Source organism: Callithrix jacchus, chromosome 6, assembly GCF_049354715.1.
Source record: "Callithrix jacchus isolate 240 chromosome 6, calJac240_pri, whole genome shotgun sequence".
NCBI lineage: Eukaryota > Metazoa > Chordata > Mammalia > Primates > Cebidae > Callithrix > Callithrix jacchus.
Genome location: NC_133507.1, coordinates 56,326,482 through 56,350,612, shown reverse-complemented (window position 1 = coordinate 56,350,612; position 24,131 = coordinate 56,326,482). Strand labels below are relative to the sequence as shown.

Genomic DNA, 24,131 nt, shown 5'->3' with positions numbered 1-24,131 from the left:
CATTCAATTTAACTTTCATTGCTTGTGCTTTTGTTGTCATATCTAAGAAGGCTTTGCCTAAGGTCATGAAGATTTACTCCTAAATTTCTTTGAAGAGTTTTATAGTTTTAGCTCATACATTCATGTGTGTGATTCATTTTGAGTTAACTTTTGTCTGTTTTGAGGAAGGGATGGATCTAACTTAATTTTTTTGTATATAGATAATAACTTCTTACCTCATATTAACCAAGATATGTTATCTGGCCACATTTAGCTTCAGGTGGGGTTAGGAAATGAAATTTGGAGAGACATATTGCTATTCTAAACAAAATAGAATGCAAAACCAGCAGCATTTGCCCCAGTGTATATTGTTTTTAATTTTGACTCAAAATAGTATACTGCCAAACTCTAGCCTTTTTAAAATATGAATTTGGCCAAGAAGCATTGTCTATAACTGGCCCCAAAAAGGACTAAAAGAGAGTTATCTGATTTTGTTTGTTAATAATGCTTATATCCTAACCTCTCTGAAAGTTTGATTTTCATCGAGAAGCATTATCCATAAGTGGCTTCACAAAAAGACTCAAAAACAAGTTTTCTTGATTTTTGTTAGTATGGGTTTCCTGAAGCTAATCTTACAAGCTGGAAGGGATTGTGATTTATTTCAATTAAAGAATTAATTTCACTGTTTCTTATGCCTCCACTCAACACTCTGCCCCCTTATCCTCCCCTATACTAGTTCTTGTCTTTGTCAGCTAACATTACATCATTTTAATGGGTTTAACAAACGTACCCTTAAGTGGACATGTTTTTGGCCTCTCTACTGAAATCTCTTGGTATTCTCCCTGGCTCTTGGGTTATAAAACCTTCTTCTGACCACTTTCTGGTAAAATTTTTATGCTATGAGAGGTAGGATATTTCATGGCTTTCAGTATGTGTTAAGTGCCAGAACATGCCCTTTATTTTACTATTCTAAAGGGACTTGGAATTTATTCCACTATTTCTTGATCTCCTTAAGGTGAGTGGTGTGAGTAGAATGGGTCCTGGTCATGCTTTATAGAATTAGCCCTTGAGCGGACTTTTGTAAACAATTTGCTCAATCTAGGACAGCAGGAAAGACAAGAAGAGGCAGATTTTGCCAGCTGGTCCATTGAGGGATAAAGAAAAGCATCCCTTCCCTGCCTCCTGCTACCCCAGGTTGCTCCAGCCTCCTGACGGTGTCCGGAAGTGGTGTGCAGATTGTTTAACAGGAGATGTGTGGGTATTTGCTGATCTCTATGGAATGTCCCTTCTTGAATTTTGTGGTTTGCCAAATTTGGCAGAGTTCCTCACTTCTTTGACTGTATAGCTCTGCGGTGTGAGATTGATGTTCAATGATGAAGAGAAACCTAAGTGGGTTCTGAGGTTCCATTAATACCTCTGCCTTCACTCTGCTTCTTCTGTTTCCTGCTATCCTAGATTGAGCCAGGTGTTGACAAAAATCTGATCAAGGGCTAATTCTATAAAGCTGACTTCCTACACTGAAAATAAAATCTGTGGTCATAGAAGGAATTTTGAACTTCAGACATCTGCTGTAGACATATAGAATTGATCACAATGTAGGATAGATATAAATATTTACCATAATAAATGCTAAAAATCAATATTTGGAGTTAACTGTTTGACAGACAGTTTTCCTGGTACTTTACAGGCATGTACTCATTTAATGCACAAGAATAGGAAAGTGTATTCTTATGGTACTTTTCACTGTACAAAGTATTCTTATATTTATTTGATTCTTATAAAACCCTGTGAATATGAGACCAGAGGAGACTAAAGAGACATGACAACTAAATGCAGTGTGGTACCTTGGATTGGATCCTGAAATACAGAGAGGGCATTATTGGAGAAACTGGTGAAATCCAAAGTCTGGAGTTCAGTTAATAGTAATGCACTATATATAGTAACATAAGATGTTAACAGTGGGTGAGGGCTATATGGGAACACTTCTAAATTTTTCTCTGAATCTAAAATTACTCCAAAGTAAAAGTTTGTTTTTTTTTTTCCAAAAAAAAAACCCTTATAATCTAGTCAATGCAAGTTTTATTATCCTCACTCCCCAGATTTGTACTGTTTAGAAACGCTTTAAGAACCTTGCTCAATAGCACACCGGAGAGGTGGTATAAGACCAGTTCCTAAACTCGAGCCCTTGCATTCCTACCTGAGTGCTGTCCCTCATTACTCCCTTGGAAGAATGCACTGCTTTCTGCATACATGATCTCTGTGCATCCTCCCCATAGCCTTATGAGGGTTGAGATATAATAGTTTAATTTTACAGTTAAGAGATCACTGCCATCCATGTTCACTACTGGAAAAATAACACAAAAATATGTTTCCTATTGACTTCAAGGGACTAATCCTTCCATGGTTGAATGGAGAGCATAGTACATATTTTGGGGCCCATTTGATTAAACCAGCACAACAGAAATCTCATTTAGGGAGTATATAGAGAAGATATGATGAATGATGGCTAACAGCTAAAGGCAGTAGTTTCAAAAAAGAACAGTAGTATAGTGGGGTCTTCTGTGATCTCTGACACAGAAATCTGTGAATGGACAGAAAATAGAAACACAAGAATTGCACCCATCAAATTCAGATTTGTTCTTCAAATGTAGTAATTGTGAGTCTAAAGATGGTAAGCCAGATTCCATATCCTGTAAGTGGAAAAGAGAAGTGATGTTCAATTTCTGTCAACATGGCAATTTATTTTTAAAAATAGCAGGGTGACTTTAAGAGATTTATTTGGAGGCTTGCAGAACCAGGCTTACTAACAACTTGTGGTCATCTCAGTATATTTTGGTCTTTGAATTTAGATTCTTTTGCCAGGTGTGGCCTGACCTGGCTTTGCAGGATGACTTGTGTTCTAACTCTCTTTCAATGCCGTGTTCTCTAGATTCTCTTTGGTTTGTGGTCAGTGTCCTACACAGAGCCCTTTCGGCCTCTTCTCTCGTGAAAGAGAGAGTGCTATTGCTGTCAGTCTGTGGATCTGTTTTCCAGCAATTGATTGTTCTGGCTGATGTTCTGTATATCCAAGTTCAGTTCCACATATCCTTAAAAACAGGCTCACGCCTGTAATCCTGGCACTTTGGGAGGCCAAGGCGGGTGGATCACAAGGTCAGGAGATCGAGATCATCCTGGCCAACATGGTGAAACCCTGTCTCTACTAAAAATACAAAAATTAGCTGCGGATGGTAGTGTGTGCCTGTAGTCCCAACTAAGGAGGCTAAGGGAGGAGAATCACTTGAACCTGGGAGGAGGAGGTTGCAGTGAGCCTAGATCACACCACTGCTCTCCAACCTAAGCAAAAGAGTGAGACTCTGTCTCAAAAAAAAAAAAAAGAAAAAGAAAAGAAACCCAAAACAAAACATGTTTTTAATTCAACTTGGGTACAGTTTATAGCAGCTAACATTTAATGAGGAAAACCAGGTGCCTAGCCTGTACTTTCACATGGGAGTTTGGTCCTTGCAACTGTGTTAAGTGGATACTGGTTTTGTTTTACATGTAAAGAACACACTTAGTTGAGAGACTTTGAAAACTATGCAGCTCATACATGATAGAGCTGAAATTTAGCATCAGGATTTTCAGACTCTAAGGCAACTAGGCTACAGTTTAGCTTACCGCAGAACCACTTTCTAGGCTGTGGGTCTAAATCCTGGCTATACATTAGACTCACCTTGGAAGCTGTGAAGCTTCTAAGAAGCACCCATGCCTGGGCCCTACCCTATACCAGTTAAAGAAGACTGAAGTCAGAATGTTAGACTTGAAGAGACTAGATCATTCCATCTGTCCCTTTTACTTCCACATTTTGAGATGTTATCAATCGGTAAGCTGATGCCCCAAGTCACACAGCCATTATCAGAAGCAAGCCTAGAATGTAGGTTGCTTGATTGTGATCTTAGAGTTGCTTCCATACTCAGATCAACTATTAATAAATATGTTAGAACATTTACTGTGTACAAAGGCCTAGGCATATGTTTAGTAATAAGTGAATTTGTCTATTTGTATGTAATATTACAGAAATGTGCAGGCATGTATATCTATGTGATTTTGAGAATTTGGATTCATATGTCTTGATGGAATTCATAGGCTTTGCAGCCAGATTGCTTAGTTTGAATTTTGGCTTCACTGCTTCTCAGCTATCTGACCAAGTTACTTAAGCTCTCTGTTCCTTACTTTCTTAGTGATGAACTAGAATAATAGTGGTATTTCCCTTATGGACTAAATGACTTAATGTATGTAAAGTGATGAGCCACTGTTGATACAAAGGAAGTGCTTCATCGGTGTTAGCTATTGTAATGTATGAGTCAGAGTGTACTCAACTTACAACTTCTGAAACTCCATAGTTACTACATTCATTCATTGCAAAAGCATTATAATAATGAAACTATGTGGTCTGGCTCATCTGTTTCAAATTTTATATACCTTTCTCTAGAGTCTTAACAGGGTCTGTACTCTCATGCTTCACAGCCCATGATTTTCTATCTCCCGGAAAACATGTTGATGTTCTAATTTATTTTTTTCTTCTCTGGGCTGATCGTTGGACCAATACATCTCAGCTCAATTCAGCAATGACTTTCTACCTATTTTGTTAATAAACATCTCAGGCTGCCAGAATGTTGCTCTGATTTAGATTGGTATATTGCATCAGTCGTCACCAGGTTTATATTTGTTTACATGCAGAATGATTCTTGTCTCTTGAAGGTCATAGTAGTTGGTAAGCAGTATTGTGCAGAAAATCTTGAATTATTTCGTCTGGGACTTTTAGTGATGATTATAGGCTGTTACATGGAATGAGTTCTACCTAGAGAACTCAAAATACAGATTGAAGCCTGCTGTCTCTGATCTTCCCTATGTTCTAAGCTTTGTTGCATGAAATAAATGGTATCTGTTACACAAACACTGCTTCAGTCAACAGGCATGGAAGAATGGACCAGTTACAGTGTTGTTAAGTAGCGCTTATCAAATGCTCTTAAAGGGGCCCTTTTAAAAAAATCTTTCTGTTCAAAGAGAGAATGGTGTTGAGACAGTGAGATTAAGGACACCCCGCTGAATCTTCAAGCAAAGAGAAAAATCAGAATTTGGAGTGAGATGGTATTCAGAAATAAGGAGATGAAAATCTGAGCTGAAATAGATACAGCAAGCAAGATCAAGACTTGCTTGATCACTAGAATGCATAGGTCGACTCTAGTAATTTTACACAGTAGAAATAGAATAGGTTATCGTGAAAAATAATTTTCTGCTGTAGGAGATCTGACGCTCCCAAGAACATGGTGAAGGCACACTCTAGGGAATGTTGGTAGCTGCCCAAATAGGTCCCTGTTGAAGTGGCTTCTGATTTATGCGTTTGGAAATTTAATCTTAAGAGTTCAGAGTTGAATGGATTATCAAGGATGCTAAATCACACATAATTTGATTGAGACTAAATAAACCATGTTGCTAATCTTTAAATTTTCTATTTTTAGATAAGGTGTATGGGAAACAAACTTATGAAATATTGCTTTATGAATGTGGAATCAGAGCAAAAGCAGTTAGTAATGGGATCTGAACATGTTCTAATACCACATTCAGCTGTTAATTGATTTACCTACCCTTCAACAGGAGGACCACCTCACTAGAGAAGTTGTTATGCCTCCCATTTTCACCCCTCCCTCATTAGTACTTATCATCTCTTTAACTTTTCTCTAAGTCTTTGTAACTGACCATCCATGACTAGCTCTAAATACTCAAACATTTTATGTGAAAACTTTTTATCAAGTTTTTCTCCCACCTCCTGGCCTGGAAGGGTCTTTCACTTTAGGATGTCTTGGCCTATCTCTGCTGACAGCCATTTAGGTTGATCATTTCCAAATTTCCAACAACATATCACTGTTTCCCTGGTGTTAATCTGTCAGTGGGAGTGTTCAGGCAGTAGGATGCCTGTTTCTTAGAATATTACTAAGAGGGTTATTTCATTAGAAAGACAAGTGGAGCAGATGTCCTTTAAGTTCTGACTGATGGGAAAGTAGTGATTCTTTAACCTCTGTAGGCCTTGCTGATCCTGGAAGGTTTCTTTGAAGTAAACCTAAGAATTAGTTGTTTCATGGTATCTGCAGAAGATTTGTCCTAGAACTTTCTGCAGATACGAAAATCTGTGGATGCTTAAGTCCCTTGTATAAAATGATGTAGTATTTGCATATAACCTACATGTATCCTCCTGTATAAATTATCTCTAGATTACTCATAATACCTACTACAGTGTAAATGCTCTGTAAATAATCCTTATCACATATTTTTTCTGTATTCTTATTGTTGTATTGTTATTTTTTAATTTTTTCTAATATTTTAGATCTGTGGTCAGTTGACTCCACAAATATGGAGGCTGCAGATACAGAGTTGGCAGTTTGTTTGCTTACTTTTTAGGATTCACTTCCACTGAGATTTGACATAAAAATCAGCTTGGCGTATGTTAGTTGTCACACAGCTGTGTGTTAGCAATTCTGTTACCTGCCTATTCTCCTATCTCTACACCACATTCCAGCTACACTAAAGTGCCGTTTCTCAGGCATGCTGCCCATCCACCACAGCTCTTCTTATTCCTCTGCTTGGAATGACAAGCCTCCACCAGCTATGAACACAAATGGAATCCATTCTTTTTCTTTTTGAGACATGGTTTTCCTCTGTTGCCCAGGCCGGAGTGCAGTGGCTTGATCTTGGCTCACTGCAGTCTCCACCTCCCAGGTTCAAGCGATCCTCTTGCCTCAGCTTTCCGAGTAGCTTGAACTATAGGCATGCACCACTATGCCTGGGTAATTTTTGTATTTTTAGTAGAGATAGGCTTTCACCATGTTGGCCAGGCTGGTCTTGAACTCCTGACCTCAGGTGATCTACCTGCCTCAGCCTCCCAAAGTGCTAAGATTACAGGTGTGAGCCACTGCACCTGGCCTAATCGAGTCTTCTAATCCATGATCTAGTTGACACTGTCCATTATCTCCCAACTTCCCTGATTTTTATACAGATCCTTCATGTGTTTTGTATTTCTGATGGTTGTTATGTGGTATCTTGTTCTTATATACTTTTATTTTTCCATGGTAGTGGGTTATAAGCCCTTTATAGTAGGAGTTGATTTCTTTTTGTTTGACTTCCAGTACCTCTGCCATCCTTGTTTTAATTCATATCAGTATGAAACAATGTAGAGACTAAGGACAATATCTGAATGTTAAGTAGAGGCATGGTTACATTAATTTTAAAACTCAGACTATAACCTAATAGGATATGTGAAAGAAAAGCTCAGAATTCCAAGTTTCTTAGGGAAACTTTAGAGTAGTATAAAAATCCAGCCAAATATAGCAGGATTAAGGTGCCAAGAGGAACTTGGTGTAAAGCATTATATTAAGAAGTTTCGGTGTTCAGGAAAGTAGTTTGAGAAGGAGGGAAGGGTCAAGAAAAATTGTTTTCTTGGAAAGATGAAAAACATTTTCTTAGGCCTAGAGGATGGAACTAGAAAGAGATGGAAGATTTCAGAAAGAATACTGATGGAGAGCGATATCCTGAGGGAAGAGGGGGAGGTATAAAGACCAGTCAGGGTAAAATCTGGGGAAGGGGAGTGGTACATTTTTCTCTGAGACAGAAAGAAAGGCATAGGTGTAAGACAGGAGTGCCAAGGAAAGTTCTACCTGTTTCTCTAATGTGAGAATATTCATAGTAATCTATTGAGGATGGAAAAAGCAAGAGTAACTAAAAAACATGAGAAGAGCCAAGATGTGTTGTAGCTTACTCATGAAAATGATCTTCTCTCTCTCTCTTTCTTTCTCTTTCTTTTTTCACACGGAGTCTCACTCTGTCATCTAAGCTGGAGTGTAGTGGCGCTATCTTGGCTCACTGCAACCTCTGCCTCCCGAGTTCAAGCAATTCTCCTGCCTCAGCCTCCTGAGAAGCTGGGATTACAGGCACCCACCACCATGCCATGCTAATCTTTTTGTATTTTTAGTAGAGACAGGGTTTCACCATGTTGGCCAGGCTGTTCTCTAACTCCTGACTTCAGGTGATTTGCCCACCTCGGCCTTCCAAAGTACTGGGATTACAGACATAAGCCACCATGCCTGGCCTTGTGTATTTCTTGACATCATTATTGCTCATGTTCTCCAACTAGATAGTAGGCTCCATGAGGACAAAGGTTTCACTATCTTGTTCACCACAGTTCTTAGCACCAAAAAAATGGTGCCTGGGACATCATGTATATTTAATAAATATTTGTTGGGTAAATGTTGAATGGGGAATGAAAGAGGAAACTCACTGGAGAGATTTAAAATTATTGCTTTCATCCTGTAGCTTTCAATAAATGTACAGATTATAACAGTACCAAGTTAACTACTGTAGAACAGATCTGTCAGAAAAGCTTACTGAGGGGCATAGAAAGGTAATTATTGGATTTTTTCCATACTTAGAGATTGGTAGGATGGGGACTGGAACTTTTACAGTTTTGGCAAGAATGTTTTGGGACTATTTGGCCAAGGGGTGCAAAATGTTGTTGCTGTACCCTAATGACTCTTCCATTAAATGGAAACTTGATCACTGATAGCTTGATAGGTATGGCATTAATTATTAGCTGCTGACCCAGTAATATTCTCCTGGTCTTTTTTAGGATTCCTAAATTGTTAGATGTGCCACTATACCTAGCTTAAAACTACATTTCTCACCCCTTCCTGAGACTAGAACTCATTTATGAGATATAGGCAGAACTTTCTGGATGAAATTGCTGAGAAAGCTCTCTTAAAGAAGCTTACCTAAGTACCCTGATGTACTTTCCTCTTTGCTCCCTGGAATGTGAATTTAATGGTTTGAAACTTCAGGGTATGTTATGCGGGGACCACCACACAACCTTGAGGATGTAAGCCAGTGCTAAGGATGGTGGCGTTAAATAATTATTGGGCTGACACATTGGGATTCTTGCAGCCCTCGTACTTTGAGACATTTTGTTATTTCAAGACTGATTTGTTATAACGTTCTATCTTGTTATTTTGGATCTTTGTTTCTTTTAGTAGAACCCTATTTATTAGAAAGGAATTGAGGGACTAGAAGCCTCAACCTGGTCAACTGAAGAGCTAGTTTAACAGGAATAAGCATTAGAGATTGAGGTCAGAGAAGGGTTTTTATGTGAGGCAGCTGGTTAATGAAAGGGTGTAAGGCCAGGCGTGGTGGCTCATGCCTGTAATCACAGCACTTTGGGAGGCTGAGGGGGGGTGGATCCCCCGAGGTCGGGAGTTCAAGACCAACATGGAGAAACCCTGTCTACTAAAAATACGAAATTAGCCAGGTGTGGTGGCACATGCCTGTAATCCCAGCTACTTGGGAGGCTGAGGCAGGAGAATTGCTTGAACCCAAGAGGCGGAGGTTGCAGTGAGCCGAGATTGTGCCATTGCACTCCAGCTTGGGCAACAAGAGCGAAACTCTGTAAAGAAAAGAGAGGAGAGGAGAGGGGAGGAGAGGGGAGGGAAGGGAAGGGGAGGGGAGGGGAGGGGAGGGGAGGGGAGGGGAGGGGATCTAAGACAGCAGTCCCCAGCCTTTTTGGACCAAGGACTGGTTTTGTGGAAGAAAATTTTTCCACAGCTGGGGCAGGTGGTGGGGGATGGCTTCAGGATAAAACTATTTCACCTCAGATCATCAGGCATTAGTTAGAGTTTCATAAGGACCATGCAACCTAGATCCCTTGCATGTGCAGTTTATAACAGGGTTTGTGCTCCTCTGAGAATCTAATGCTGCCTCTGATCTGACAGGAGGCGGAGCTCAGGCAGGAATGCTCACCAGCCGCTCTCTTCCTGCTGTGTGACCTGGTTCTTAACAGACCACTGTTCGTACCAGTACCCAAGAGATGGTCATAAGGAGCTAAAGTAGAATGCTGGCAAGGGTTCCTGGAGTAGACAAAGTCAAGGAAATAGTATTTGTCTGCACAGATGGGAAGCCAAGAAGTAACCCTTCGATTAGACCAGTGTTTCTTTGAGTTTTGATTTCATGGGCAATCAAGGATCTATCAATCTGTGGACCTCTGGAATCTTCTTTTAAAGACTGCAACTTGAGATACACTATCAAATACAGTCAACCCTGGAACAATGCAGGTGTTAGGGGCACTAAGCCCTGTGCACTTGAAAATCTCGGTGTTACTTTTGACTCCTCCCCTAAAGCTTTACTAATAGCCTATTGTTCGATGACAACAGTCAATGAACACATATTTTGTATGCTGTATATATTATATACTGTATTCTTACAATAAAGTAAGGTAGAAAAAAGGAAGTGAGATTAAGAAAATCATGAGGAAGAGAAAACATATTTACTATGCATTAAGCAGATGTGGGATCATCATAAGGTCTTCATCCTTGTCATCTTCACATTGAGCAGGCTGAGGAGGAGGAAGGGGTGTGGGTCTTGCTGTCTCAGAGGTGGCAGCAAATGTGTGTATAAGTGGACCTGCACAGTTCAAACCCGTGTTGTTCAGGGGTCAGCTGTGTTGCTATATTGTGTGGCCAAAATTATTTAAGGCAGCTAATACAGATACAAACAATATTTTGTATTGTTTAATTGAGATAAATTAAAAATGGAAAAATGAGGCAAAGGGAAAGTATGGTATTTTTAAAAGTGGAAGCAAGAAATGAAGTTACTATGATAAAAACATGCCCACGAGGCACTATATACATTCTAGATGCAGGCAACAAACTTGGGTCTAAGCCTCCTTGAAATCAGCTTAAAAAAATGTAGCAGGATAGGTTGTTAAAATAATCATGGGAACGATGGGATAAAAACAAACCAGTTATTCAGGAAAATTGCAAATTTATTTTTGCTAATACTATTATACTTAAATTATAGCTTTATATATAATTGAATTTTAAAATACCAAATTTTTTTCTTTTAGAGGGAGTGATATGGTCTTGAAGGGCTCTAGTAACCAATTTATACCATACTCCAGTGGCACAGTAGAAAGTGAATGCATTCAGCCTGGTGATTCTACCCAATACTAATTACTTCTATGTCTTTCAAATAACTGCTGCCTTTGCATAAATATAGGTGAAATAACAAAAGGTCTGAAAAATAATAAATGTCAAGATAAGAATTTTAATTTTTAAGCTTAGGAAAAATTAAAGCTAATTTAAAAATCAGGCTTCAGATATTATCTTTCACTGTCTCCAGTGAATACAAATAAAGTCTTGGGTTTTAGCCTGAAGGTTAGTGAAAAGAAAGATGGTGGCTGGAGTGATGGTTAAGTATGAGACAGTTCATTCAAATGAAGGCTATATGTTCATCAAGCTGTTAGGGGAGAAGTGCCTTTAAGAGTGGAATTGTGGGCAGGGCACAGTGGCTCATGCCTGTAATCCCAGCACTTTGGGAGGTGGAGGTGGGTGGATCACCTGACATCAGGAGTTTGAGACCAGCCTGGCCAATATGGTGAAACCCCATCTCTACTAAAAAATACAAAAATTAGCTGAGCATGATGGTAGGCGCCTGTAATCCCACCTACTTGGGAGGCTGAGGCAGGAGAATCGCTTGAACCCAGGAGATGGAAGTTGTGGTGAACTGACTTGGTGCCACTGCACCCAGCCTGGGCAACAGAGTGAGACTCCATCTCAAAAGGAAAAAAAAAAAAAAAAAAAAAAGAAGAGTGGAGTTGCCTTAAAGTGGGATTGTAGTTGAGGAGTAGAAAGGAAAAGACTGGAAGACTTCAAATCCCTTCTATTCTTAATATTCTGTGATTTCAGATTACCTTTACTGTGTATTAGGGTTTGGTACTTTTTTTTACAATTAATAAAACTAAAAAAAGTCTGCCAGCTACCACACATGTGACTTTAGCTATTGTTTATGTGGACAGAACCCAAAAACAGTAAAAATCATTATTGTAGCTGAAGAATCCAAGTGTTCAAGACACTGTCTAATTGGAGTCTAAAAGATGCTAAAGGACTTTCAGACCATTTTAAAATTAAATTTGCTAAATTCTTTTAAATGATTTTGTAGATTTCCATAATGTGGCAAACATTTCTCCTATGAGATGTAAATAATCAAACTCTGTTTCACTGGAGAGTAATATTATAAAGCACTTAGCTAATCAGATTGTGAGAGCCGCTCAAAATTTCTAACCATGTAATTTTTGCATAGAGAGAGAGTGCCTCATGCTGTGCAATTAACTGGTTTTATTAGCTATAAATTTGGTTGATGCTGGTTGGCTTGATGGCCTAGTGCCTGTAGGGAATTAGATCTTGGTTCTTGACCTGATCCTGCACAATTGAGTGTCAGGAAGGCTTGGAAATCTTATAGTGGGGACAGCAGCTGAGGCCCTAAGAGGAAACTGATGAGTTGTTTCTCATGCTTCTGTAACTAAAGAGAGCTTTGGAATTTTTTAGACCTGTTAATTTTTGCTTGTTCATTTCATTCTGTATTCAAATTAGGTTTGTGAAGTGGAGTGGTATGGTTTACTGATTGTAATAAGCAGGGCTTTGAGATCCTACTACCTGTGTTAAAAACCTGGCTTTGCCATTTATTGTGCCCTTGGGGAAGTTTTCAAGTTTCTCCTTGCCTAGGTTTCTTCCCCTGTGAAAGGGTGATTAATAGTACGCCCTAACTTATTTGCTGTGAGAATTTCAGGATTCAATCTACACGAAGTTCTTGGCCTCATAGTAGGTACTCAGTACACATTAGCTAGTATTATAGAGGAGTCTGCAAGTTGAAATCTCTTTGAGCAGGGGAAGGTTTTAATAAAAAATGTTTAAAAGGACCTATGATTTTACTGGACTTCTTTTTTTTTTTGAGACACCCAAGGGCACAGTAAATGGCGAAGCCTCACTCGGTTACCAGGCTGGAGTGCAGTAACACGATCTCGGCTCACCGCAACCTCCGCCTCTCGGGATACAAGCGATTCTCCTGCCTCAGACTCCTGAGTAGCTGGGACTACATTTTTGTGCCACCACGCCCAGCTAATTTTTGTATTTTTAGTAGAGACAGGGTTTCACCATGTTGGCCAGGATGGTCTCCACCTCTTGACCTTGTGATCCGCTCGCCTCAGCCTCCCAAAGTGCTCAGATTATAGGCGCGCCACCATGCCCGGCCACTGGACTTTTTGAAAGGGAGAAAGTGGGGAGGACAACATATAAAAAGAGGCAGAGGTCAGAGACCTGGCATCAAACTTTATTACTGATATTTACTAGGCAAGTAAACTTGATCAAATCAAATTAATCAAAGACCCAATTTTCTCAACACTTAAATACAATAAAATCTCATTTGTGAGAGTCAGGTAAGATAAATTCTTTGGAAATGTCAAAGTGCCATATTTAGGTAAAAACATAAGTAAGCAAGGACAGTTGAATATAATGAATACATGAGACTAATTAAAACAAGCAAAATATGTAAGTGGAATCTATTGCTGGAAGACATAGGAATTTACTCATAAGCTTGACTTGCCACTGAATGATCATTGATTATAAAGGACGGGGAAAGATGTCAGAGAAAGGACTTAGCATTGGTGGAGCCCCTGGCATTTGGTGGACACTGGAGTAGGAATACTGTCTGCCTCTTACAGATGAGAAAACTGAGTCTCAGTGAGGTTAAGTAACTTCCTCAAAGTCACCTCACTGATAAGTGGCAGAGCCAACATCATACTGAGGCCTGTGTGACTCCGAGGATGTCCTAATACAACATGGTTGATTACCTCCAATCAATTTATCACATGTTCATTGAGCACCTACTCAGTGTGGTGTGAATAATACATTAACAGATGTATTATTGTATGTTTCAGAAACATGGATAGAAATGTAAAGCATGAAGGAATCTGAATGATAATTTTGTGCAACCAAGTCATTTTCTAGGAAGGAAAAAAGACCCAGAGTGACCAGGTGGCTTTAGGGACATCCATTTTGGAAGAGAATTAAATTTTTACTCACCTAGTCCAATATTTGATTAAATTTATTGCTATTCAATTTCTCAGATGTCTAATCCTTCATTAGTTCCAACTTGAAGCCTCATTCAGGGGTTTTCTTTGGGGATAATTTGTGTGTGATTTAGTACAAAGTGACTGCTTTGACCAAGGTGTATAAGTTGTTTGATGGAAAGCTGACTGAATTCTTGTTTGTGCTTTTGTCACCCAAACTGAATACAGGTTGTTTCCATATATCCTCCCCCCGCCTTTCTTTCATTCTTTCTGACTGGGTCTTTGTCACTTAGGCTGGAGTGCAGTGGCATGATCTCAGCTCACGACAGCCTCAACCTCCTAGGTGCAAGTGATCCTCCCACCTCAGTCTCCTGAGTAGCTGAGACTACAGGCGCATGCCACTATGCCTGGCTAATTTCTGTATTTTTTGTAGAGATAGGTTCTCACTGTGTTGCCCAGACTGGTCTCGAACTCCTGAGCTCAAGCAATCCGCCTGCCTTGTCCTACCGAAGTCCTGGGACTACAGATGTGAGCCAGTGCACCTGGCCTTACTCTTTCATGTTACCACAGTGACATTCAGGTGTGAGCACGAAGAATGTGAAATCGGATTGCCTTTTTGTGATTTGGAACTACTTGAATCCCCAGTCTTAAATCTTCACTCTTTGTTTCGTTCAGTTTTTGCCACCCTCCTATCCTGCCAAGTGAGTCTGCCCTTAGTTGGGTATGTACTTAACTAGAGAGCAGCGCTGGATCCCCGGAGGGAAGCCCCGGCTCCTCCCTTGACTGCACGCGGTGAGTCGGCTGCATCACACCAGGAAAACATTGAGCAATAGGAGGCTTCCCAGCACTGGTGATGTTCACAATAAAAATCCCCCATGACTCCATCTCACTTATTTAAGAAGAGTGGGTAAATGAGTGGTGTATTTTTTTTCATAGCATTCGTAACTGTTTTTCGCCCAAATAAAAGTCTTCATGATGTCAAACGTCATTTAGAATATAGGATGTGTTCTATTATGGATCTGAATTCAGTTCATTTATCCTTGTTTATTGTCCTGAATACCTAAAGAGCATTATTTGAAAAAGAACCTATGGAATTGTGAAGTTTGCTGCTTTTTCTGTGACTGTGACTGTGACTGAATGGGTCTCGTGAAGCCCAAACTGACTTGAAGGGCGTGACCTGTGTATGACCCTCTGGCGATTATATACAGGATTGGAAATCCTCCAAACCTGCTTTTAAAATTGTTCTTTAAAACATAGCACAGCAGTTTTAGACATAGAAAGGCTGGTTTTCTATCTTGCCATACATGTAAGAATGAAGTTTTTCTTATTTGAAAAAAAATGCGTCTGGTTTTGATAATTGTGGGGTAAAAATGCACTGAATTAAGCAGCATTTTGTTTTGTTTTGTTTTGTTTTTGACCCAGTCAAGATCCTGGGATCCTGATACTTTTGTACTTTTGATAACTTAGATTGAGAACTCTCCTTCATTTTCTTTATAATCAGAACCTGAAACAATTAGTAGGCAAGGGAGGTTCTCCCTACATCTTTTCTGAAAGAGCTAGGTGTATTGACCTTCTAGATTTGCAGATACCATATTAGGAGTTTCTAAATCAATAGTTTCTCCTTGCATTTACATTCTGCTCTAAGTACAATAGTTCTGGACTCTGTAGCAATAAAGATAAGAGGTATGCTGCACTGAGGAGACCCTGGTTCATTTATCGTGGATGTTTATGATACTGGCCCTGGCCTAGGGATGGGAGCCTGTGTGCAATGTGGCTCCACTACTGAGAAGCAGGGCTCCACCTGTCACCACACAGTAGAGGAGCACCTACCATAGCTTTCAGATCGAATAATGGGTATGGAATGTGGACTTGGCAAAAGGCTGGCTCATCTCTAGAGATGATTTTGGAAATACATGGCAAAATGTATTGGGTAGAAAATTGGAAATAGAGGGTTGAAGATTAAGCAAGCCTTTCATTCTTGCTTAATCTTAAACCCCCCATTTAAGTACAAGGCAAAGAAAAAGGACAATGCAAAGGCAAGGGCCTGCTTGAAGAATGGAAAGCAGCAAAGGATTCTCAAGAAATTGTGCTCCTATAATTACCTTGGACAGCAGAGCCTACAAGAGGCAAAGTGTAGCTGTCCAGATCCTCATTCTTGAATTTTAAATCCACAGTGAACTGGTGAACATACATCTTAACTGTGGTTTCTATTGCAATTATATCATTGATTGGCTGTGATTGTTATGAAATATACCCTAAGTAACCCTTAAGTGTGTAAAAGAACAGAATGAAGCAAATTCATACCTTCTGGCATTTTACTCTTCTCACTGTCTGGTTCAGGGTTAACATTTTCTAACATAGGCTCTCCATAATTATTTAAACACACTGAATATCATTATCATCAAATAATGTTCATTCATCCTTTAAATGTTACCGAGTGCTTCTTGTATATAAGGTATCTGGCTTTTCTTGCTTATGTGATATTATACTAGACTTTTGTGTGTGTGTGTGTGTGTGTGTGTGTGTGTGTGTGTGTGTGTGATGGACTCTTGCTCTGTTGCCAGGCTGGAGTGCAGTGGCACTATCTTGGCTTACCGTAACCTCCGCCTCTTGGATTCAATTGATTCTCCGGCCTCAGCCTCCCAAGTAGCTGGGATTACAGGCACATGCCACCACACCAGCTAACTTTTGTAATTTTAGTAGAGACGGGGTTTCACCATGTTGGCCAGGATGGTCTTGATCTCTTGACCTCATGATCTGCCCACCTGGGCCTCCCAAAATGCTGGGATTACAGGTGTTGAGCCACTGTGCCCAGACTATACTAGACATTTTACAAGAGGAGCAAAGTATGAAAGCCTCTTCTATAGGGTAGCAGACCATAGGAGCAGACACAAGAAGGGAGAGGAACATTATGTAATAAAATGCTGAACCACATGCATACCGAGTAAGTTGAGGTCCATCTAGAGCCCATGAGATTTCAGCACCCATGTCTTCAGTCTCATGGCTTCTCAGAACCTATGGCTTTCTGTGAGAGAGGAACCTGTGTTATCCCTAGCTTGTTGCAGGCCATTTCAGGGGAAAATCACAAGTCAGTGGTTAACTAAACTAGTTTTTATATGCCTATGGTAGTCCTGGGAAGGTAAGGAAAGAGCTTCCCTTCTTCCTGACCCAATCCTAGGGAGAATATTTCTATGCAAATAAATATTTTTAATTTCATGTTTATATGTTGTTATATGTATTACATATAACATGCCTGTGCTGCTTTTTCTAATTATAAAAATTATATAGACATTGTAAAGAATTTGGGACAGAGAAAAAAAATTAAAATCCCTTATTCTTTCTGCAACTTAGAAATAGATGACCACAATAATGTTTTCTTCCTACCCTTTTTTTCTATACACATAACTTTTATTTTTAAAAAATGTGGCTGAGCATGGTGGCTCACGCCTGTAATCCCAACACTTTGGGGGGCCAAGGCAGGTGGATCACCTGGGGTCAGGAGTTCAAGACCAGCCTGGCCAATAGGTCAAATCTCGTCTCTACTAAAAATACCAAAAAAATTAGCTGGGTGTAATAGCAGACACCTGTAATCCCAGCCACTCAGGAGGCTGAGACAGGAGAATGGCTTTAACCCAGGAGGCGGAGGTTGCAGAGAGCCAAGATCATGCCATTGCACTACAGCGTGGGCAACAAGAGTGAAACTTCTATCTCAAAAAAAAAAAAAAAAAAAAAAGTGAGATCATCTCCTATATTCTTGAAGTTTGGGTGAATATAGTGACCCTGGATCATATTGGTATTTTGGAGATGCAGTTTGGGGAGAGAGCCTTGGACCTTGGATATAGAGTGCAGTAAGGAGACAGCTTCAGCTGAGTGATTGGATGAACCACTTTTCTTTTTTTTACTACCATACTCTGATGGAATGATAGACTCTTAAAAGTGGTGAGGACCAGCTGGGCGCAGTTGCTCACACCTGTAATCCCAGCACTCTAGGAGGCTGAGGTGGGCGGAACACCTGAGGTCAGGAGTTTGAGACCAGCCTGGCCAACCTGGTGAAACCTCATCTCTACTAAAAACACAAAAATTAGCTGGGCATGGTGGTAGGTGCCTGTAATCTCAGTTACTAGGGAGGCGGAGGCAGAAGTATCCCTTGAACCCAGAAGGCAGAGGTTGTGGTGAGCCGAGACCAAGCCATTGCACTCCAGCCCAGGCAACAAGAACAAAACTCCGTCTTAAAAAAAAAAAGAACTGGTGAGTCAGGACCTCAGAGATAAGAGTCCATGGAGTTGTGTGTTTGTTTAAACACCACACACACTAGAGGACTTCAAGGAGTAGTTTACATTCGTGGGCAAAAGAAGTGTACCTTGTGTCAGTGCCACATCACACGCTGAAGCATGGACCCCACTGAGACACAGTCCTGCTCCTAGGTAGAGGGAAGTAGCTGTTGACAATTAGAGAGAAAAGCCAGTTCCGAATACAACATGTAAATGGAGCCAGCCAGCCTTATGATATGGGGCTTCATAAATGATCGCTTTCATTCTGTACCCATCAGTAGGTTGTTGTTGGTATCTTTGCTTTCTTTCACGAAAAGAAGTGAACTCAATTTTATTTTTACAGTATTTATCACATAAATACATATAGACTATATTCTTGGAATATAAAGATGTAAAACAAGCTTTTTTAACTTTTAGGTTTAGGGGTGCATGTGCAGGTTTGTTACATGGGTAAATTGTGTGTCACAGGCGGTTAGTATACAGATTATTTTCTTACCCAGGTAATAAGCATAGCACCCTATAGGTAGTTTTTTCAGTCCTCACCCGCCTTCCACCCTCTACCTTCAAGTAGGCCCCTGTGTCTACTGTTTTCTACTTCATGTCCATGTGTACTCAGTGTTTAGCTCCTACTCCTAAGTGAGAACATGCTGTATTAGGTTTTCTGTTCCTTTGTTTGTTCACTGAGGATAATGGCTTCCAGCTCCATCCATGTTACTGCAAAGGACATGATCTTGTTCTTTTTTATGACTGCATAGTATTCAGCCCATCCATGTTTCTGCAAAGGACATGATCTTGTTCTTTTTTTGGCTACATAGTATTACATGGTGGATATGTACCACATTTTCTTTATCCAGTCTATCTTTGATGGGCATTTAGCTTGATGCCATGTCTTTGCTATTGTGAATAATGCTGTGATGAACATGTGTCTTTGTGGTAGAATTATTATATTCCTTTGGGTTTCCTCAATTATATTCCATTACCCAGTAATGGAATTGCTGGAGTGAATGATAGTTCTGTTCTGTTCTTCTTTTTTTTTTGAGATGGAATTTCGCTCTTGTTACCCAGGCTGGAGTGCAATGGCGCGATCTCGGCTCACCGCAACCTCCGCTTCCTGGGTTCAGGCAATTCTCCTGCCTCAGCCTCCTGAATAGCTGGGATTACAGGCACGTGCCACCGTGACCAGCTAATTTTTTGTATTTTTAGTAGAGATGGGGTTTCACCATGTTGACCAGGATGGTCTTGATCTGTTGACCTCGTGATCCACCCACCTCGGCCTCCCAAAGTGCTGGGATTACAGGCTTGAGCCACCGCGCCCGGCCCCAGTTCTGTTTTAAGTTCTTTGAGAAATCGCCAAACTGCTTTTCACAATGATTAAACTAATTTACATTCTCACCAGCAGTGTATGAGCATTTCCTTTTCTCTGCAACTTCACCAGCATCTGTTATTTCTTGACTTTTTAATAATAGCCATTCTGACGGTGTGAGATGGTATCTCATTGTGATTTTGGTTTGCATTTCTCTAATGATTAGAGATGTTGGGCATTTTTTCATATGCTTGTTGGCCTCATGTATGTCTTCTTTTGAAAAGTGTCTGTGCCTGTCCTTTGCCTACTTTTTAATAGGGTTGTTTTTGCTTGTAAATTTTTTTAAGTTCTTTATAGATTCTGGAAATTAGACCTGTGTCAGATGCATAGTTTGCAAATATTTTCTCCCATTCTGTAGACTGTCTGTGTACTGTGTTGATAGTTTCTTTTGCTGTGCACAAGCTGCTCAGTTGAATTAGTCACATTTGTCGATGTTTGCAAAACAAGCTTTAAAGACACAGAATCTTTAAAGATTCTATGGCAGCTCTCCAAAATTAAATAAACAAAATAAAATTTGGGATTAGGTTGAAAAAAAGTTTTGAATTGAAGGAAAAGAGTACTTCTGAAGATGGAGATATTTTTAAACTGTGGGAAATACTTTAAAGGAAGAGAATTAAAACTATGATATTTAACTTTTTTTTTTTTTGAGAAAGAGTCTCGCTCTGTTGCCCAGGTTGGAGTGCAGTGGCGCTATCTCGGCTCACTGCAACCTTTACCTCCTGCATTCAAGCAATTCTCCTGCCTCAGCCTCCTGAGTAGCTGGGATTACAGGGGTACACCACCACACCCAGCTAATTTTTTTTTTTTTTTTTTTGTATTTTTAATAGAGATGAGGTTTCACCATGTTGGTCAGGCTAGTCTCAAACTCCTGACCTCATGATCCACCCACCTTGGCCTCCCAAAGTGCTGGGATTACAGGCATGAGCCACCGTGCCCTGCCTAACTTCTTTTAATATCTCCGAATCAGCCATTTGGAACCTGTGAGTTGGTCGATGTCTGGAAACATGGCAAACTGAGCTAATGGCTTGTCTTCCCCTGGAAACTCATAGAAATGCTGATATAACTAACAACAAAATACTCCTGACCCCCCAGGTTAATTAACAGACTAAAACTTCTATAAGTTTTCCAATAAAGAAAAGAAAGAGGAAGAGAGGAAGGAACTGGCCCCAGCTGGAAACAGTAAGAGCAGGCAAACAATCATCTGTAGACATTTTTTCACCCTAATGAGGACATGACTAGTAGACATTTTTATGGATATTCCTCCATTTATATCTTAGGTTGGGACTCTTATTTTTCTGAGATCTTAGAGCCTGAGTTAAAATTGGCACTTTGGAAGGCTGAGGCAGGCAGATCACCTGAGGTCAGGAGTTCAAGACCTGCCTGGCCAACATGGTGAAACCCCATCTCTACTATAAAAAAAAAATACAATAATTAGCCAGGCATAGTGGTGCGCACCTGTAATTCCAGGTACTCAGGAGGCTGAGGCAGGAGAATCACTTGATCTCTGCAGTGAGCAGTGATCGAACCAGTGTACTGCAGCCTGGTTGACAGAGCAAGATTCCATCTAAAAATATATAACTATTGTTGCAGTCTATCCCAGTCTTTTCTTAGACCCTCAGGTTCTAGTCTGGAAAATTACATATTTATCTTAACTAACAGTAAACAGAGGCAGAGTTTACTGATGTACCAGAGAATATATCTGCTTGCTGTCAGAGGCTGATTGCTACAAAACAGGTTTTAATAATTTGGTTGACTTCACCCTTGTTTTTATTGGAGCTTATTTGAATTGCTTACATCATGTCATTTGACCTTCATTTATTACAAACATATCACTTACTCAATCTGCCTCTGTTTACTGTTGGCCCATTTCCATGAAATCAGGACAACACTCTAAAGTAGCATGTTGTTTTTATGATGTTAAATGTTTTATAATGTTAAATCAGATTAACCTAAAATCTTATTTCATGAAAATATCATTTACTTGCAAATTACACTGCAAGCTTTTTTGTAAAAACTTAAAATATGAGCACAACAATGGGATATAGGATAATGACTGCCATTTTGACATTAGCATTTGCCAGCCTAAGAGCTATTCGACATGTTTACCAGCACCTGAAACGATCAATCCTATCTCCTTAAGATATCACTGGGCAATTTCTTAAATATAAACATGAAAACTAGCTGAAACACTGAAAATCCCATCATGCTACATTAAAAAGTGATCATTCAAGGATTCAGAATATTCTTGTGTTTATTCTTTATTGATACAAACATTTTTAATGGTCACAAAATTCAGGTACTCCAAAGAATATTCCAAAGGATAACACTGCCTCAGTTTCACAAATACTGGTTCAAACATTAACTCTATTGCTTTACTCATATTGAACTTAAGGCTTTATTCACAAAAAGTTGGTCTACCACTTAAAGATGGGGGGCTTTGCAATCAAAAACGATGAGTTTACGTCCTTTGTAGGGACATGGATGAATCTGGAGAACATCATTCTCAGCAAACTGACACAAGAACAGAAAATGAAATACTGCATATTCTCACTCATAGGCGGGTGATGAAAAATGAGAACACATGGACACAGGGAAGGGAGTACTACACACTGGGGTCTATTGGGGGGAATAGGGGAGGGACAGCGGTGGAGGGGGTGCTGGGGAGGGATAGCATGGGGAGAAATGCCAAATGTGGGGGAAGGGGAGGAAGGCAGCAAAACACACTGCCATGTGTGTACCTATGCAACTGTCTTGCATGTTCTGCACATGTACCCCTAAACCTAAAATGCAATAAAAAAATAAATTAAAAAAAAAGATGGGGGGGCTTTGTGATTTCCAAACTGCACATACACTCTATTTTTACAATAAACTTTGTTATTTCTTAGAAGTAGAGTTGCCATGTGGATGAATAGTTGTGTTGCTCAATTAATACATCTTCTTCCTATTTGAGAAACTAAACTATGGAAAGAAGGTTGCTTGATGAATACAGACCCCTCTGTACATACTAGGCGCTCAGTAAGTGTTAAGGAATTGCTCGATTCAGCCATGATAGCCCCCTTCAACACATGTGTTACTAAAAGAAAACACTGTCAAATCAAGCTTGGTAAATGTCTCATACAATCAGGGATATTCTTTATCTCAATTTCATATTGACCCTGTGCCAACTCTCAAACTTCTGTTTTCCACCTAGTTACACCACCTTCAAAACCAGTTTCACAGATGTTTTTAATGAAACCTCAACTCTTATCCTATGAAAAAAATCAATAGCAAATAACACTAACTCACAGGTACAGATTCTCAGAGGGGAGTCCCTTTTCGACCAAAGTGTCTCCATTTTCATTAACTGTTGACATTCTTCTTGATGATCATCTTTCTGGGATGGGGATTTATAAATCTCCTGTCTACTTACTGCCAATAATATGCTTTTCATTGAAAAATACTAAATCTTTTCTATATTTAACTTATGTGATTGTATACCTCATTATAATTCTTGATTAACCGTATTTTATCTCCACAAGTCATAAAATGTTGAATATATGATTTATATAACAATCATCTTTCTATTGACAGCAGATATATACCATAGTATCTGTTTGTTTTAAAAATTAAGTTTAATAAATACAACTTATTTTTACCATGTCACTCTTTACTACTACTTTCTAGTATTTAATGTGTTTCAAAATGTATAAATACAGCCTCCTATCAAATCACCACTCAAGGTCAAGAATCTACCTTTATATGTTTGTGTAGTACCTTGTATAAAGGAGAACAATAATATATTTTGAATAAATGATTAGATAAATAAATGGGTTTTACCTGAATTGATACCATTAATATTTTTAAATCTATGCCTTTATTTTGAATAATCCAACCAATAGAAGTTCAGTCTCGCTGTAGCCTCTCAGAAGAGACATTATGCAAAAAATATATATTGATATTAGGAAGAGGACCTTCACTGTAAATAAATGGGGCATCTCTTCAGTCATTCCCCTCCATTATCGTCATGTGGGCTTGCTAGTAAGCACCTCTTTTATTGGTTCTTCAAGCTCATTTTCTTTTTAAATTTTCAGAAAGCTTCAGTAGAAATGATTAAACTTTCAAGAAAGACAACTTTAGCAGAATCACATACTTGTTGGGCACATATAGATCTTTGTAAATGTAAGTAAAAGATAACCGAGGCCGGGCGTGGTAGCTCACACCTGTAATCCCGGCACTTTGGGAGGCCAAGGTGGGAAGATGGCTAGAGCCCAAGAGTTTGAGATCAGCCTGAACAACATAGTGATACCCCATCTCTACAAAAAAATTTTTTTTAATTAACTGAGTATAGTGGTGCATGCCTGTAGTCCAAGCTACTTGGGAAGCTGAGATAGGAGGATTATTGAGCCCAGGAGGTCAAGGCTTCAGTGAGCCAAGATTATACCACTATACTCTAGCCTGGGCAACAGAGCAAGACCCTATCTTTAAAAAAAAAATGAGTGTTCTGTAATCCCAGCACTTTGGGAGGCCGAGGCAGGTGGATCACGAGGTCAAGAGATCGAGACCATCCTGGTCAACATGGTGAAACCCCGTCTCTACAAAATACAAAAAATTAGCTGGGCAT

General features: G+C 39.6%; 1 protein-coding gene across 6 annotated transcripts in view; it reads left to right on the top strand.

Annotated features, from left to right (window-relative positions):
- The window catches only part of MAP3K20 (mitogen-activated protein kinase kinase kinase 20), a 204,670-nt gene that overhangs the window by 69,021 nt on the left and 111,518 nt on the right, over window positions 1–24,131 (top strand). The window lies entirely within an intron of this gene.